The sequence below is a fragment of the Elephas maximus genome, chromosome 15, assembly GCF_024166365.1.
Source record: "Elephas maximus indicus isolate mEleMax1 chromosome 15, mEleMax1 primary haplotype, whole genome shotgun sequence".
Lineage (NCBI taxonomy): Eukaryota > Metazoa > Chordata > Mammalia > Proboscidea > Elephantidae > Elephas > Elephas maximus.
In genome coordinates this window covers 35,196,400-35,205,982 of record NC_064833.1, presented here as the reverse complement: position 1 = coordinate 35,205,982, position 9,583 = coordinate 35,196,400, and the positions used below count along the sequence as shown (strand labels likewise).

Here is a 9,583-nt window from a genome sequence, read left to right as displayed (position 1 = left end):
TTTCATGGTGATTCCATGTGTATGCACCACAGGGTTTTCATTGACTGTTTTGGAAGTAGGCTACCAGGCCTTCCTTCTGAAGCACCTCTAGGTGGACTCGAACAACCAACCCTTCGTTAGCACCTGAGTTTTGTTAATTGTTTGCATCACCCAGGACTTCCCAGAAAAATGCCTCTAACTTTGCAGTTCTAAGGATTTTGACATAACCTGAGTAAAATAGGATCAAAGAGGGATATAGCTAAATTACTGGTATAACACTTTATAAAGAAGGATCCCAAGATCCAGAGAATGTTCACCAGCAGTACAAACTTATGGGCATAATTATTTTTATTACTGGGCAGAGCGTGTAAGTATGAACAGGAACCAGCTTCTCACACAGCTCAATTAGCCGAAGGTCATTACAGAAAGAATAACGTGCAGCCTACCGCAGCATTCAAGTAGGTTCCATTACAGAAGTCAAATGCAGTAAGAAGAAAACTAGCTAATATCAGAGATGGAAAAATTCTCCATAATTTCCAGGGTATACACTGGGATATGTTCCCACTGCCCAGTCACCAAGGTCTCAAATTAATGCCCATGTATATCTGCATACAGCTTTACAATTTACAAAGTATATTAGTATGCATGTACCATTTTAATTTTGAACTGATCTCTTAAATTAAATAGGTCAGAGATCAGCATTCCCATCTTACAGTTTAGGAAACCAGGGTATAAGTTGTTAAATATTTTGCTCAATTAAATAGCAGAATCAGGCAGAAACTGAACCTAGTTTTTCTTTCTTTTAAAATATGGAACACTTCATGAATTTGCATGACGTCCTTGAGCAGGGGCCATGCTAGATGTCCCTGTATCATTCCAATTTTTAGTATATGTGTGGCCAAAGTGAGCACTGAATCCAGTTTTTGTTCTGAGTTTGCTGCATTATACTGCCTCCTTAAGAAATTAGTGGAGATACCTTAAGATCTTTTGTCTATACTTATGAAAACATGAAAGTGAAAAATTACAATTTAGAATGCTTTCCAACAATTCAAGTAGAAAGTAAAAGGACTCTCTGGTTGATTCTCAGTTAGCAAACATTTATAAGAACATCGACATACCCAGCAAGGCAGAGTACCTAGGACATTCTGGAGGAATACAGTTCTGCGTCTTATAGAGAGCAGGCCATGAGAACCCTCTTCGTGTTCCTGTGACTATTCAGTTTTTTATACAATTATCCAAGTAGTGCTATTCTAGCAATTACATCTACTTAGAGTTGAGGAATTGAAGTATAGATTAAACTTAGAACACTAGACACAAGCCAGGCATCCTTACATGCCCAACATGTTAAAGAACTTTCCTGACTGAAGATTTTGGTTGAACCAATCATCTATGTTTAGTCTTTTGGGGAGTAGATTTGGAATGATGGATACTTGGGGCATCAACTGATTGTACTACTGGATAAAGGACTTGGATTTCTGTGGATTTTGGAGCTCAATTAACTATCTCATCTCCAACCCTTAAAATATAGTCTCCTGCACTATATATTTGTCTTGTGAAAAGGGCAATTTATCCTCCAAGCAATTTTAGATTACTTCATTTTTAGTCATACACACTCTTTTTTGGAAGATAACCAACCATAAGGGAAGCAGATTTAGTTGTAAAAGAGATTAGCAATGTTTAACATACTTTTTTTTTCAAGTGAGGTGATGGTAAAGAGAGTATTAACCCATTATCACCAATTCCAAGAAGTTGAGCCTGGTATTTTGCTAAATCCAGTAAAGTGCAGTGTTTAAGAGCATGTGGTCTGGAGCCAAACCCCAGATTTTGGGTTTGAATACTGATTTCTCTGCTTTTTAGCTGGATGACTTTGGATGAATTAATTCACCTCTTTGAAACTCAGTTTCCTCATCTATATAATGAGGTTAATGATAGGATCAATGTCACAGCGTTGTTTTGAAGATTACATGAGTCAGTACATGTAAAGAGGCCAATATAGAACAGTGCCCAGCATATTGTAAACAATTTGAAAAATTATTATTTACTTAGAAGTGCCAGTGTAGAGATTCAAGATAAATGCCACTTATAAATCCTCAGAGAATGAGCAAACACTCAAAACTAGATAGCAAGAACATTCGTGTGTTCCTTACTTAAACATATGGCATCTGTGCTGCAGAATGAAGGAGAGCCACAAAGACAGCCAAGGAGAGGAGTAACTGTGGCTTGAGTGTTGCCATAAAACTCCAAACCGTGATAGATCTTAAACAAGCAACGAGTTAACAAGCAATGAGAGAAGTATCATCTAGGGTATACATCTAGAGTGGTATAGCCCTCACTTACACAGGACCGATTTACTTATTTCACTTGCCAGACTTTGAACAGCAATTATTATTACTATTTTACCTTTAAAAAATCCTTATCCTTTGAATGTTAACAGGTGCTTAATAATTAGGGTGAACGTATATCCCAGTTTACCTGGGAAAGGCCTAATTTACACCTATTTTTTTTTTTTCCTACCATAATCATTAATAGCATTCTGGTTTCACTCTCAGAGTTTCTTGATTTGGATAATTGATGATGTTTACCCTATCAATAGTGGCAGTTTAATGGATAAATCTCCCTATTTCTCTGTCAATCTATCATTTTTGACATGCAATCTATGCCATTCCATAGCTCCACCATTTTCCCTTACAATTAAAATAATAGATAAAAGAGGTATCACATTCAAGCAGGAATAGGCCTTTAATGTATATTTATCTTAGTTTATTTCTTTATTTTTCCTTTTCATAGAATTGAGATAAGAAAGAGTAGAAAGTTCCACAATATGTTATTTAACTGAAAACAGAATACCTTTTCAAATCTATTTAACTTTCCTGAAAGTTAAGGTAACTATAAAAGAAAAAGCCATTTCAGGAAAGTTGTATGGGAAGGCAATTTTACAATGTAAATAGAAGCAGTTATAAAATTTCTTATTAATATTGAGCAAAAAAAAAATAAGGTCAAATATCTCCACAAATTTGAACCTTATGTGGGAAATATTTTTTTATCATGCTAAATATATATGTCACAAAACATTTGCCATTTCAACATTTCTCGCATGTACAATTAAGTAACATTAATTATGTTTATTGTGTTATTTAACCATCACAATTATCCATTTCTAAATTTTTCTATTACTCTTAGCAGAAGTTAAGTGTTTCCTAAGTAATGAACCCCCCATTTCCCTTCCTTTCAGTGCTCCCTGGTAGCCACTGATGAACTTTGGCATATAAACACTTGGCTAGTCTAGACATTTCATATCAGTGGGATCATGTATTTGTCATTTTGGGACTTATTTCACTCAGCATAACCTCTTCAAAGTTCTTCCATATTGTAACATGTATCAGGGCTTCATTTCCCTTGATGACTGAGTAGTATTCCATTGTATGTATTTACCATATTTTGTTTAGTCACTCATCTGTTTATGAAAATTTAGGCCGTCTCCACTTTTAGGCTATTGTCAATAGTGCTACAGTGAACACTGGTGTACAGGTATCTGTGTTCCTTCTTTCAATTCCTTTGGGTATATACCTAGGAATGTAATTGCTGAGTCATATGGTAATAATTTTTTTTATGGTAATAAATGGCCATACCATTTTAGAATCTGTGGGAAGTATTTTTGTCTGTTGTTTCAAATGGTTTTATTAATGCAGTGACATTTTGGAGAAGGTGCTATTAGAAGCACAAACTTAATTTCAATATGGGAGTAGCTTCTAAAATTTTTGTTTTTAAAAGGAATGCTGTAATTAGATTAGATCCAAACTGAAGATGTCCAAGAGCAACTCAAAAACACTCTAAGAAATATTTGCTACAATCAACCATGTTTCTCTCCCTCTTCCATTCATTTTAACTGGATATAATATGCCAGTTAAAAATTCTTCAGGTATTTTACTTTATCCTCATTTATATAGTCTGTCTCGATTGAAGTTTAACCAAGCTCCCTTTGTAGCAATGATACCCTCAGTTATTAGCTGTGGAAGATACTCAGCCTTCGTTTTAGCTTGGAATTTGTACCCATTAACTACAATGAAGAGAAAATGATAATTCATCCTAGGACTGATTATCTCTTTAAATATGGAAAGTGTACAGCTTTGAACAATTTATTTTCTCATTAGCTTTTTTTCCCTGGGTAGATTAAAAAATAATCTGTCATACTACTGAATTTATAAAATGTTTTTGACATATTTAGGATGTATTTTTTGGACATACTCTACTGGAAATTGGAAACTCTGGTAATTGAGTTTGATTAAGTTGTAGATATTGAGTAAAATAATTTAGAGTAGCTGATTTATCAGTGGTTAAAATAATTTTCTCCCTGCTACAATGGCTTATTTCTTCCTTCAATTTAAACCTTTTCTGAAGACAAAGAAGCAGACAATATAACCACTTTAAAATCCTGATCACTGATACACAAAAGAAACGGTTCCTCTAGTATATTATTTGCAAGTTAGCCAGCAACTAGTAGATTCAGATGACCCCAAAGGTTTTTTAATGTTAAAATACTGTAGCAGTCATTGAATATTTGTTGTCAACATGATACAGCTCTGCCAGGTTGAAAGTTAGTTTCTAGCCAAATAGTAAATAACGTGAACAGATGGATAATCTGTTTGCTGCTCACATAGGCTGGCTCACACACTTCTGCATAGCCTGTGACTGGCTCAGCTTTATTGTAGTATACAGCAGAAATTATTATCTGAGATCCAATTCACTGACCTGAAGTTGTGAAGTAATTTTGTAAAGCTATGCATATAAGCATCTTTGTGGGGAATGGACCCATTATTTCTATTTATTTGAGACAAAGGGCTTCAGAGTTTATTAGTTAATATTTGATACAACTCTTTGAGAAGGGGCCATTTCTTTCAGAGAACATAGTTTCAACTTCTTAGTGGTAGTAAATCTAGTAACACCCAAAATAATAATAATTATTATTTACTGAGTACTTAATATCTTCTAGGTATTGAGCTTTGACTACATAACCAGGTTAATTATTGTAAAATTCCTCTATGAGAACATTCATTCTGTTAATTTCCAATTTTACCATAAATTGGGGACTAAACCAAAACCAAACCAAACCCAGTGCTGTCGAGTCGATTCTGACTCATAGTGACACTATGAAAAAAAAAAAAAAGGACAGAGTAAAACTGCCCCACAGAGTTTCCAAGAAGCGCCTGGCTAATTCAAACTGCCGATCCTTTGGTTAGCAGCCGTAGCACTTAACCACTACACCACCAGGGTTTCCACAGAGGGGACTCCTAGAGAGATTTAATTCCATGCTTAAAGTCATGCAGCTTGGAGTTGGCAAAGCCAGGACTTAAACAAAGCTATGTGTCTCCATAGCCTAAACACAGGACTTTTGTTTTGTCTGGGAAATTATAAAATCCTAAAGAGTGTTTCCAACTTCTCATTAATTGAATATTATAACTTCGTTGTCCTATTTCTCTCATTTTCAGAATTATTGTAAATTTAAATCTCAATGTAATAGGCTTACAGGCTACCCCATTCCTATTTTTTTCTAATTCGAGGTATTTTAGAAGAGACTGAATTTTGATTTTGGAAAAGCCTAAATGAAACGTGAATAAAAGAACAACCTATATGGAATTGTCACTAAATATTTTTAAAATGGGAAACAGATTTCTTGATTAGTATTCTAATGATACAATACTTTCCATGAATTCAGCAGAAATATATCAAGAGGTTAAAAAAATGATTAGTGGTGAAAAATCAGGGCCAAACATTGTTCACTGGTTGAATAATACCGTAACCAACTCCCATGTTTCCACCAATGCTTTTTCAAATTCTTATGTGAATATACAGGCTACCTGCCCAGGTAGATTCCAGGCTTCCGGAAATGGCAGTCTAGGTGATAGGCATTGAGTGAAATGATAGGTCAGCCACTGGTGACGGATGAACTAGGTTGAAATAGGATGGACAAGGAAGGAGAGGGGAGGTGCTTCACAGTTCTCTACTCAGGAAACTGTCTGTTGTATTGATTTGACAATGAATAACTGACCAAAAAGCAAACATTTTGGTTAAACATCTCTTGTTTTCACATGGTGAAAATAAAATTTAATAGTTACTTGAGCAATGTCACCATTAAAAAACTAGTTTAAAATTGTGCAGCCACCTTGAAATTCAGTCTACCAGTTCCTCAAAAGGTTAGATATAGAGTTACCATATGACCTAGTAATCCCACTCCTAGGTAGGTATCCAAGAGAAATGAAAATGTATGTTCATGCAAAAACCAGTACAAGAATGTTCATTGCAGCATGATTCGTAATTGTCAAAATGTGGAAACAACCCAAATATCCATCAAATGATGAATGGATAAATGAAATGTGGTATATCCAGATAGTGAACTATTATCTGACAATAAAAGGAATAAAGTACTGATATATGATACAACGTGGATAAACCATGCTAAGTGAAATACTATATATTGTACGATTTCATTTATATGGAATGCCCAGAATAGGCAAATCTATAGAGACAGATTAGTGGTTGCACAAGTCTGTGAATATACTAAAAATCATTCAACTATATACTTGAAGTGGGTTAATTATATGGCATATGAATTATATTGCAATCAATCTGTTAGGTAACAAGGACTACAAAAGCATTTTTAGTTTGTGTTTCTTTTTTTGCAGGAATCATTTATCTATTATGTATCACTTGCCTGCTACTGGTAGCTCTTTGCAAGGGTGCAGGTTTCAGAGTCATTGTTTTTGAGCCAATTTGATCTCATAGTCATAGACAGTGGACAAAAGAAAGTTCTAGATGCATAGGGTACATCATCCATGGTTGAGAGACAGTATGGAATGGTATGGAAAATATAGGGCTTTCATTCAGGAAATCTAGAGTTGAGACTTGACCCTACCATTAACTATCTGGTTGACCTTGAAAAACTAATCTCTGTGAGTCTCAATTTGACCGATTTGTAAAATTTGCTTGAATAATGACAAGCTCCTTTCTTAATTGTTGGTAGATCAAAAAAGATAATATTCATTCTTTCAAAGCTATTTTAAAGGCCATGCTAGGAGCTTGCAGCCCAGTGGAGAGGCTGATACAAGTCAGCACAAGATGTTTGAGAGCAGATAGGAAAGTAACTTGACCCAGATTAGGAAGTTAAGGAAATACCTCTCAGAAGGGTTGATGCTTTAGTCTATTCTTGAAGAACATGGAGGATTTATGCAGGTAAGAAACCTTCCTTGCAGAAAGCCAAGAAGACTTAAAGCACTTTCTGATGAAGATCAAAGACTCTAGCCTTCGGTATGGATTACACCTCTACATAAAGAAAACAAAAATCCTCCCAATTGGACCAATAAGCAGCATCATGATAAATGGACAAAATATTGATGTTGTCAAGGATTTCATTTTACTTGCATCAACAATCAGTGCCTATGGAAGCAGCAGTCAAAGAAATCAAAGGACATATTGCATTGGGCAAATCTGTTGCAAAAGACCTCTTTCAAGTGTTAAAAAGCATAGATGACACTAAGGTGCCCCTGACCCAGGCCATAGTATTTTCAATCGCCTCATGTGCATGTGAAAGCTGGACAGTGAATAAGGAAGACTGAAGAAGGGTTGATGCCTTTGAATTATGGTGCTGGTGAAGAATACTGAATATACTCTAAACTACCAGAAAAACAAACCAACCTGCCTTGGAAGAAGTACAACCAGAATGCTCCACAGAAGCAATGATGCCGAGATTTTGTCTCAAATACTTTGGACATATTATCAGAAGGGAACAGTTCCTGGAGAAGGACATCATGCTTCGTAAAGTAGAAGGTCAGTGGAAACGAGGAAGACTCTCAATGAGATGTACTGACACAGTTGCTGCAACGACAGGCTCAAACATAACAACAACGGTGAAGATGATGCAGGACTGCGCAATGTTTCGTTCTGTTGTACAGAGGGTCAGTATGAGTTGGAACCGACTCGAAGGCACCTAACACATACAAGAAAGTGTGGCGACAGGGTTAGTAGCTGGAAAGGAAGAAGTTAGACAAAGGCTTACAGGCGTATTTTAATCAGTGTTCAGGGCATTTCATACATCACCTGAGAACTTGTTAATGATGGAAATTCCCAGGTTCCACACTGTTATTATTGTTAGTTGCCATAGTTGATCTCAGCTTATGGTGACCCCATGTCACAGAACAGAACTGCCCCATAGGGTTTTCTAGGGTGTATTCTTTACAGGAGAAGATCACAATAGGGTTTTAAATAGCTGATTTTTTGAAAGTAGATCACCAGGCTTTTCTTCCAAGGACTCAATCCTCCAACCTTTCGGTTCATAGCCAAGTGTGGAAACTGTTTGCTCCAACCAGGGACTTCATTTTTGGTTGATTTTGTCATATGAACTTTTACTCTGTATTAGATTTCTATTGCTGCTGTAACATATTACCACAAACTTAGTGGCTTAACACAAAACAAATTCTGTTATATTGAAGTTCTGGAGGTCAGAAGTCTGAAATGTGTCTTGCTGGGCTAAAAAAGTGTTGACAGGGCTCTGTTCCTTCTGGTGGCTGTAGGAGAGAATCCGTTTCCTTGCTTTTTCCAGCTTCTCGAAGCTTCCTGCATGCCTTGGCTTAGCCCTGTCACATCTTTTTCACAATGCCTTCTTTCTAGTTCTGACTCTTCAACTTCTTTCTCCCCCATTTTAAGACTCTTGTGATTACATTGGGCCTACCTAGATGATCTTGTATTGACTGACTGATTAGCAACCTTAATTCCCCCTGGCCATAATATATTCACAAGTTCTAGGGGTTAGACTTCTTTGTGTGTATTTCAATTAGCTACTGATATATATATGTACACAAACATGTATATACGTATATACACTGGTACATATATATACATACACATATGTATGTATATACTGGTGCATATTTTTTTTTTATATATACACACATATACATATGTATGTACATGTGAGTATATATATGTAACGGTATATATATAAATCTATGGAAACCCTAGTGGCACAGTGGTTAAGAGCTGCATCTGCTAACTAAAAAGATTGGCAGTTCAAATTCACCAGGAGCTTCTTGGAAACTCTATGTGGGCACTTCTACTCTGTTCTACAGGGTCGCTATGAGTCAGAATCAACTTGATGGCAATGGGATATATATAAATATGTACAAGGTGTATATATACACCTTGCTTAATGCTTTATTAGTTCTGGAACATGTGGGCATACTCATCAGTTGAGTGCACATTCTCACTTGCCCTTGGGCTCTCCTGGATGTCAATTGCTCTGCCCAGGCCCTTGCTTCTCTTCTTTATAGGCATGATTCGATCCTTGATTTTTTGTGCCGTGTGTCTCTTACCTATTTAGGAAATAATTTATTATGTTAGAAATGAGGTATGTCTGTGTATATTATTTTAAGAATAATTGTGTCTGTGTATATTTTGTCTCACTTCCGAATTTGCAGAATTTTTATGGTGGAATTAGAGTTAGGTTTGGAGTTTAACGAGGCTGTCAATCAGCTATATTTAAAATTCTTCACTTTTATCATTTAGTAAAACTTTGCTAAATAAGGTAAAATTCTGGCACTTAAGTATCAAATAG

The 9,583-nt window shown here is 35.9% G+C and overlaps 1 non-coding gene across 1 annotated transcript; it reads right to left on the bottom strand.

Moving 5' to 3' along the window:
* Positions 1 to 782: 782 nt before the first annotated feature.
* LOC126059113 (U6 spliceosomal RNA) lies at positions 783 to 890 on the bottom strand. Its single transcript, XR_007513373.1, has one exon. It is a non-coding gene; the product is annotated as a U6 spliceosomal RNA (small nuclear RNA).
* Positions 891 to 9,583: the final 8,693 nt, after the last annotated feature.